The sequence below is a fragment of the Prionailurus viverrinus genome, chromosome A2 (genome assembly GCF_022837055.1).
Source record: "Prionailurus viverrinus isolate Anna chromosome A2, UM_Priviv_1.0, whole genome shotgun sequence".
Taxonomy (NCBI): Eukaryota; Metazoa; Chordata; class Mammalia; order Carnivora; family Felidae; genus Prionailurus; species Prionailurus viverrinus.
The window spans coordinates 80,096,886-80,106,582 of NC_062562.1; positions in this window are offsets into that span (position 1 = coordinate 80,096,886).

Here is a 9,697-nt window from a genome sequence, read left to right on the forward strand (position 1 = left end):
TCATGCTTTGCTAAATAAGCTCCTTCTCTCCCCGGTGTTGATGCCCTCTTAATATATGCAGCCTGCTATCATCTCCACCCTACAATTCAGGGGAGCTAAGTACCTCTCTAAAACTCTTGGTAAATTTACCAACCTTTGATTACAGTACTTAATCTGTGTTTGCAAAGTACTTCACTTATATCCTTATTTGTGCAATTTATTGTATCTAAATGAGTTTCACTTGGAGCTGGTTGAACTGGTGATTTTATTCATTTCTGTGGGAACTCCTGCTTTTGCAGCTCTAGAAGCTCTGCTACTTTAGCCTTTAAAAAGGGCAAAACGAGGGGGCACCTGGGTGGCTCAGTAGGTTAAGAGTCCGACTTGGGCTCAGGTTGTGATCTTACGGTCCGTGGGTTCAAGCCCCACTTTGGGCTCTGCACTGACAGCTCAGAGCCTGGAGCCTGCTTTGGATTTTGTGTCTCCCTCTCTCTCCCCCCCTCCCCTGCTCATGCTCTTTTTCTCTCAAGAATAGATTAATATTTAAGAAATGGCCAAATGAGGTTACAAAGCGGTGTAGTGAGGTGGTCACGCTGCAGGTTAAATCAGATATCCTGAATTCAGTGTCTCACCTCATTCACATCACATGGAATACACATCACATGGACCTTTAAGAGGTCCAGCCTTTGTCTTCCAGAACCTTTTGGCCCACACAGTTTTATGTCCTGGAACTTCAAGATTTGGTTCTAAGGAACAGGGACAGGTAAATGTATTTAGGGGATAATTCAGTATTCCATTTCAGAATATTCCCCACCTCAGCCCTCACTTCAGAGTGAATCTGCTTTAAACTGCCTCTTGCCCACAGCTGTGAGTGCTTCTGCATCGGAACTCGTACTTCCTTGCCTCTTTTCCACGTGCAGAGGCAGCCCTGCCATGCTGTGGGATGGATGCTGTCAGCAGAAGCCTGTGCTGTTGATGAATGGTCCACAGAACCTTGAAGAAGGAAGTGGGGCAGCCTGCTCAGACTCTGTTTCCACTGTCCTCATGGACACTTGCTAAAACTCATGGAATGGACTTTCTTTGGCAAGCACTCCTGGCACCCTTATTAAAAAATTCAACACCGCATCATTTCTTTTTTTTAAGGGCAGAAAACAGGCAATAACGATTAGTCTAGGTATTCAGAAGAAGTGATGTCAGCAAGATGGCAGAATCAGACGTTTGTCACTTGTATCCCCTCCTCAACAACAACTATTTGGAATCTACCACATCCACTAAAAGTGTCTTTGTCGGAGCTTTAGGATCCAGGTAGAAGACTGTGATACTCTGGTGCAGTTCAAGAAGGAGGAAAACTGTTTTAGGAGACAGGACTGCATCCAGGAAGCTGAGTCACCAACCATGGTCCCAACCACAGACCCAGAAACAACTCCATACCATTGAGGGGTAGGCTACAGGCCCGTCTGGCTTTGGTTCTATCACCAGCACCATATGCCAAGGGATCTAAGTGGAGTCTCATTCACCTGTGTATCAAGTAAAGTAATAGGCATACAGATCTTAGTCCTGGCTGTGGACCTTAAAGTGCCCCATGAACCAACACTAGTCACTCTTGGCCGTGGTCCAGGAACCCCTGGAGAACACTGTCTTAGACCATCACCCAGGGTTGAAAGAGCATTTGTGGAAATCTAGGAGCCCAGAAGAGAAGTTCCAGCACATGGGTGGAGCAAAAAAAATTTGATATTGGAAACACTGAAGAGAGTAAGAGGAACAGTTGACTTTACCTGCATCACCCTACCCCCAAGGTGGCAAAGTTCAGGGCTCAGGGAGCCCTTCTAGGCCTGTAATTTCTACCCATGGAAGAAAGTGAGAATGTGAGAGCTCAGCTTCTCTAGTTGCATGAGGCACTGCCAAAGACGCTCACTTCTTTCTTGATGAATCATGAGCTGCACAACTACGGGCCAAAACATATCAAGGTGACATGGACCCTACTAGCCACATCAGGGAGTCTACTGGAAACCATGAGAACAAACAATCTGAATTACTAGAGATCCAGAAGGAGAAGAGAGGGAGAAGAGGACAGAAAGCCTTTTAAAGAAATAATGGCAGAGAACTTCCCAAATGTAGGGAGAGATTTGAGCATCTAGGTTCATAAAGCTATAGGTCCCCAAACTCAACTTAAAGAGGTATTCTCCAAGGCACATTGCAGTAGTTCCCCCTTACCTTCAGGGGACACTTTCTAAGACCCCCAGTGGATGCCTGAAACTATGGATACTACCCAACCCTATGTATAGACCATGTTTTTTGCAGTATATGCATACTTATGATAAAGCTTAATTTATAAATTAAGCACAAAGATTAATAACTAATGATAAAACAAGTATAATAATATACTATAATAAAAATTATGGAATGTGGTCTCTCTTGTTCAAAATATTTTATACTCACCCTTCTTATTGTGATGATGTGAGATGATAAAATGCCTATATAATGAGATGAGGTGAGGTGAAGGACACAGATTTGTGACATAGTGTTAGGATGCTACTGACTTTCTGAGGATATGTCAGAAGAAGGATCATGTGCTTCTGGACCACAGTTGACTGTGAATAAGTGAAACCGTGGAAAGCAAAACCATAGGTAAGGGGAGAATACCATATAATAAAACTGCTAAAGAGAGAATCTTAAAAGTAGGGGAGAAAAGAAACTTGTAACTTATAAGAAAATCCCAATAAAGCCAACAGTGAATTTCTCAGCAGAAACCATATAGTCCAGGAGAGAGTGGGATGATATATTCAAAGTGCTGAAATTTAAAAACTGCCAACAAAGAATACTCTAAACAGCAAAGTTGTCTTTCAGAAATGAAGGAGAGATAAAGAATTTCCCAAAAAAAAGCTGAGAAAGTTCATCACCACTAGACATGCCTTAAAAGAAATACTGAAAAGAGTTCTTTAAGCTGAAATAAAAGGACGCTAATTAGTAACATGAAAATGTGAAAATATGCACCATGCTGGTCAAGGTATTACACACACACACACACACACACACACACACACACACATATATATATATAGTCAAATTCAGAATATTCTAATATGGTAGGGGGTTAACAACTCTATTATAAAGGTTAAAAGGACAAAAATATGAAAAAATAACTATAGCTACAATAACTTTTTAATGAAGACATAATATAAAAAGTACTAAGTTGTGACACCAAAAGTATAAAATGGGGGGACTAAAACAGTAAAGTTTTTGTATGTGATTTATGTTAAGTTGTTATCAGTATAAAATAGCCCGTTATATCTTTAAGGTGCTTTATGCAAATTTCATGGTAACCACAAAGCAAAACCCACACAAAAGATAAGGAGAAGGGAATCAAAGCATACTACCACAGAAAATCATCATGTCACAAAGGCAGACATCAAGAGAGGAAGAAAGAAACACGGGAACTACAAAACAGCCTGAAAACAATCACTGTGATGACATTAGTCCTTACCTATCAATACTTATGCTGAAGGTAAATGGATTATATTCTCCAATCAAAAGACATAGAATGAATGAGTGGATATAAAACAAACCCAGTCACATGATGCCTACAAGAGACACTTCAGCTTCAAGAATACACATAAATTGAAAGTGAAGGAATGGAAAAAAATATTTCATCCAGTGGAACTTCTAAAAAATTGATTTCAACTCAAAATCTGTAACAAGAGATAAAGGAAGCCATTATAAAGATGTGGTATATGTGTGTGTGTGTGTGTGTGTGTGTGTGTGTGTGTATGTACATATGTATGTATATACACACATACATGCAATGGAATATTACTCAGCCATCAAAAAGAATGAAATCTTGCCATTTGCAACAACATGGATAGAACTAGAGTGTATAATGCTAAGTGAAATAAGGCAGGGAAAACAAACACCATATGATTTCACTCATATGTGGAACTTAAGAAACAAATGAACAAAGAAAAAGACAAACAAAAAAACCAGATTCTTAACTATAGAGAACAAGCTCATGGTTACCAGAGGAGAGGTGGGTAGGGGGATGGGTGAAATAGGTAAAGGAGATTAAGAGTACACTTATTGTGATGAGCACTTAGTAATGTATAGAATTGTTGAATTACTATATTGTATACCTGAAACTAACATAACACTGCATGTTAATTAAACTGGAATTTAAATAAATAAATGAATAAATAAATAAATATAAGGCCATTATATAATGATAAAGGAGTCAATTTATCAAGAGGCTACAATGATTATAATATATATACCCAACATCAGAGCACCCAAATATAAGTAAATACTAACAGATTTGAAGAGAAAAACATACAATACGATAATTGTAGGGGGCTTGACTACCACAGCTTAAAACAATGGAGAGACCATCCAGACAGAAAATCAGTAAGAAAACATTGGACTTGAATTTTTTAGACCAATGGACCTAACAGGCATATATAGAACATTTCATCTAAAAGCAGAATACACATTCTTCTCAAGCACACACAGAATATTCATCATAGTAGAACCTGTGTTAGGTCACAAAACAAGTCTTAGCAATTTAAGATAGAAATAATACCAGGTATTTTTTCCAAGTATGAATCAATAATAGGAGAAAAACTGGAAAACTCACAAACATGTGAAAATTAAACAATACACTCCTGAACAATCAAAGGGTCAAACAAGAAATCAAAAGGAAAATAAAAAAGGTGTGCCTGGGTGACTCAGTCGGTTGAGTGTCTGACATTGGCTTGGGTCATGATCTCATAGTTCATGAGTTCGAGCTCCTCTGTGTCAGGCTCTCTGTTGTCAGCACAGAGCCCACTTTGGATCCTCTGTCCTCCTCTCTCTCTGCTCCTCCCCGCCTCTCAAAAAGAAATAAACATTAAAAAAAAGGAAAATAAAAAGTATCTTCAGACAAATTAAATTGGAAACACAACATACAAAAACTTATGGGACACATCAAAGGCAGGTACCAGAGGGAAATATATAGGGATAAATGCCTACATCAAGAAAAAGACAGATCTCAAACAACCTAACCTTACACCTCAAAGAACTAGAAAAAGAAGAACTAAGCCAATATTAGTAGAAGAAAGGAAAAAGCAAAGATCAGAGTAGAAATAAATGCATTAAAGGCTAGAAGGACAATAGGAAAGATCAATGAAACTAAGAGCTTTTTTTTTAAAAGATGAAATTGACAATACTTTAGCTACACTAAGAAAAAGAGAGAAAAGATTCAAACAGATAAAATTGGAAATGAAAGAGAAGACATTATAGCTGATATCACATAAATACAAAGGATTATAAGACTACTATGAACAACTATATACCAACAAATTGGATAACCTAGAATAAATTCCTAGAACCATACAACCTTCAAAGACTGAATTGTGAAGAAATAGAACAGATCAATAGTAAGGAGATTGAATTCATAATCAAAAACTTCCCAACAAATAAAAGTCCACTACCAGATGGTTTCCATGGTGAATTCTACCAAGCATTTAAAGAAGTAATGCCAATCCCTCTCAAACTCTTCTAAAAATTGAAGAAAAGGGAACATTTCCAAATTCCTTTTATGAGGCTGGCATTACTCTGATACCAAAACCAGATAAGAAAAGAAAACTATAGGCCAATATCCCTGATGAATATAGATGTAACAATCCTCAAAGAATGTCAGCAAACTGATTCAATAGCATAGTAAAGGGCTCACATGCCATGACCAAGGGGGATTTCTCTTTGGGAAGCAAGGATAGTTTAATGTAAGCAAATTAATTCCACATTAATAAAATGTAAGATAAAAATCATATGATCATCACAGCAGATGCAGAAAAAGCATTTGACAAAATACAACATTATTTCATGATAAAATGTTCAACAAATGAGACACAGAAGGCATGTGTCTCAACATAGTAAAGGCCATATATGACAAATCCACAGCTAACATCATACCCAGTGGTGGCAGTTTGAAAGCTTTTCCTCTAAGATCAGGAACAAGAGCTGTTGTTCCTGCTATTCAGTATAGTACTGGAGGTCCTAACCTTAGCAATGAGGCAAGAAAAAGAAATAAAAGGCATCTAAATTAGAAAGGAGGAGGTAAAACCACATCTTTTCGCAAATGATATGATCTTACATACAGAAAATCCTCAAGACTCCATCAAAAAACTGTCAGAGCTAATAAATTAATTCAGTAAAGTTGCAGGATATAAAATCAATATATAGAACTCACTTGCATTTCTATATGCTAACAATGAACTATCAGAAAGAGAAATTAAGAAATGCTGTTTACAACTGCATCAAAAATAACACCTAGGAATAAATCTATCCAAGGAGCTGAAAAATCTATATACTGAAAACCCTGACATTGAGGACAGAAATTGAAGCAGCAGCATATAAACATAAATATATCCTGTGCTCACTGATTAGAAGAATTAATATTTTAAAAATGTCCATACTACCCCAAATGATCAATAGATTCAATGCAATCTCCATCAAAATTCCATTTTTGGTGGCATTTTTCACAGAAACAGAAAATTCTTATGGAATCACAAAAGATCCCAGATAGCCAAAGCAATCCTGAGAAACAGAAACAAAGCTGGAGGCATCACACTCACTGATTTCAAACTATCTTACAAAGCTATAGTAATCAAAGCAATGTGGTACGGGGATAAAAATAGCCACATAGAGTAATGGAACAGAATCAACAGCCCAGAAATAAACCCTTGCATTTTAGCAACTGATATTTGACAAGGGAGCCAAGAATACTCAATGGGAAAAGGATAGTCTCCTCAACAAATGGTGATGAGAGAACTGGGCAATCACATGCAGAAGAATTAAACTGTAACTCTATGTTACACCACTCACAAAAGTAACTCAAAATGAATTAAAGATTTGAGCACAAGACTTGACATTGGGGAACAAGACCTTTGACATTGGTCTTGGCAATGATTTTTTCGGATATAACACCAAAAGCACAAGCAACAAGAACAAAAATCAACAAGTAGAATCACATCCTTCTGTGCAGCAAGAGAAGCAATCAACAGAATAAAAAGTCAACCTATGGAATAGGAGGAAATACTCGCAAACCATTATCTGATAATATCTTAATGTCCAAACTATGTAAGGAACTCCTATAACTCAATAGCAAAACAAAAGCAAACACACTCTCCCAAACCAAACAGTTTGATAAAAAATGGGCAGAGAACTTGAAAAGACATTTTCTCAAAAAGACATTAAAAAGGCCAATAGGTACATGCAGAGATGGTCAACATTACTAACCATCAAGGAAATGCAAACAAAACCACAAGGACATATCACCTCATACCTGTTTGAATGGCTATCATCAAAATTCAAGAGACTATAAGCATTGGTGAGGATGTAAATGAAAAGGAATCCTTGTGCACTGTTAGTGGTAATGTAAGTTGGTGCAATCCCTATGGAAAACAGTACGGATGTTCCTTAAAAAACTGAAAATGGATCTACCATATGATTCATCAATCCCACCTCTGGGTATATATCCAAAGGAAATGAAATCCGTATCTTGAAGAGATATCTGCAGCCCATGTTCATGGCAGAATTATTCACAATAGCCAAGGTGTGAAAAAAACCTAAGTGTCCATGTGTGGATAAATGGATAATGTGAGATAAATCTCACTTACTATATATGAAATCTTAAAAAGCCAAAAAGCTGAATTCATAGACACAGAGAATAGAATGATTGTTCCAGAGACTGAGTGGTGGGAGAAATGGACAGATGTTCGTCAAACTTCTGTTTTAAGATGAATAAGTCTAGGGGCTCCTGGGTGGCTCAGTCGGTTAAGCGTCTGAGTCTCGATTTCATCTCAGGTCACAATCTCACAGTTCATGGGTTTGAGCCCACGTTGGGCTCTGTGCTGGCAGTGCTTGGGATTCTCTCTCTCCCTCTCTCTGCCCCTCCCCTGCTCATGCACTCTCTCTCAAAATAAATAAATAAACTTAAAAAAAATAAGATGAATAAATTCTGGAGATCCAATGTAAAGCATGGTAACAATAGTTAACAGTCCTGTATTATACACTTGAAAGTTGCTAAGAGAATAGAAAATAAACGTTCTCACCCTCCCCCCACCAGAGATAACTATGTGAAGTGATAGAAGTGTTAACTAAACTTCTGTTGGTAATCATTTTACAATAGATATGTGTATCAAATCATCACATTGTACACCTTAAACTTATACAGTGTTATATGTCAATTATATCTCAATAAAACGGGGGAAAATTGGATAAAGATTAATCTTATTGAGGTGATGCTTTGAAGGTTCCATTTTGTAACTCAGCACTACAGAGGCTATTGTTGAGAAGAAAGCACCTGGGAGGTGTTTGAAGGACAAATGCAGTCAAGATAGAGTGGAGAAACCCTCGGGGTGACTCTCTAGGCTCCTGTTTAAGATCAAATCCTGAAAATGCTTAAAATCAGTGTCAGGACAAACTGATTGAGAAGCTAACTGGGTTGGCATTGGGCACATTGCAAAGCAATGGGAGGCATTTCCTTTTCCTCTGGAGAGGGTGTAGCTGGGTCTCTGCTCTTTTTGCCTAACAGTGAGTTAAGGTGTTTGCCTAAGTCGGTGCTCAGTGAGGTGATCCAGAGTCAGGTGCACTGGCACACCAGAGGGAGAAATAGGTTCCGGGAGCACACTGTTGCTGCATGGCCTGTGTGGGAGCCTCGGCAAAGATCCCTGGAAACACCAAGTCATCTGCCTCATGATTTTGTCAAGGACCTCGGCCTGGCTTGGAACCCCTGCCAGCATTCTCTCTCTACTGATGTGCTAGGATGGCTGGCTTATGAAAGTGTATCCTGAGCAGCTCACATTTCTTTGAGTATCTTCCTTTTCCTAATCAAAACCCGGAGAAGCATTTCAGCTTCTCAGATGCTGAGCAGAAGCACTGACACTTTAATCCGCAGCCGTGGTACGTTATTAGCACTCTCCTCACCCTTTCATTCATTTGCTTCTCTTGCAGAAAAAGCCGCCTGTACAGTTTTTTCACTGGGAATGATAAATGGGCTCGGCATTTCCCACTCTCATTTTTTGCATGGTCTCTGGATGCACTTGCATTTTCCAATTTTCAAGATATAACATGTCCAGATGTGTATGATGGAGAAGGTGCAAATGTCCCAATAAACCCAATTTTCCTGGAGAGAACTCGGCAATGTTATAAATATGGAGCCCAAATTGTTAAGCACACAAGGAAATGGAACAGAGACAGCTTTCTTTCTCTCTAAAAAATGTGACAATCAGCTCATTTTGCACATTGCTTTGATCCTAGTTCTTCTTCTGTCAGAGGCCTGGCGACAGTGGGGACCACTGTGGCCACTGACACTTCCCTACAGTCACGTCTGTCTCGATGTAATTTTTGAAACTGATTGTCCCTTGACAAATTGTCCATGTGCCTTTAAAAATACAGGCTGCAGTAGTGGATTTGTAAAGATGGTGTGGCATCTCTATTAAAGTAGGCTAATATCAATGAGCTCTAGTATAAAAGGACTGGAATCCTGAGTGGTCATGATTACTTTCGAGCAAAGGACCTTCCTGTGAACAGCGTTTAAAGTGATTAATTTGGCTGCTGTGGGGTACTAATACATGGGGTATTAGTGCTGAAGGACATATACTTTATATTACAGAAGTAATATAACCACTGCTTTTTATGAGAGAAGAAGAAAAAGGCACAGGCTTCCTACTGCAAATTTTTTTTCCTGCTG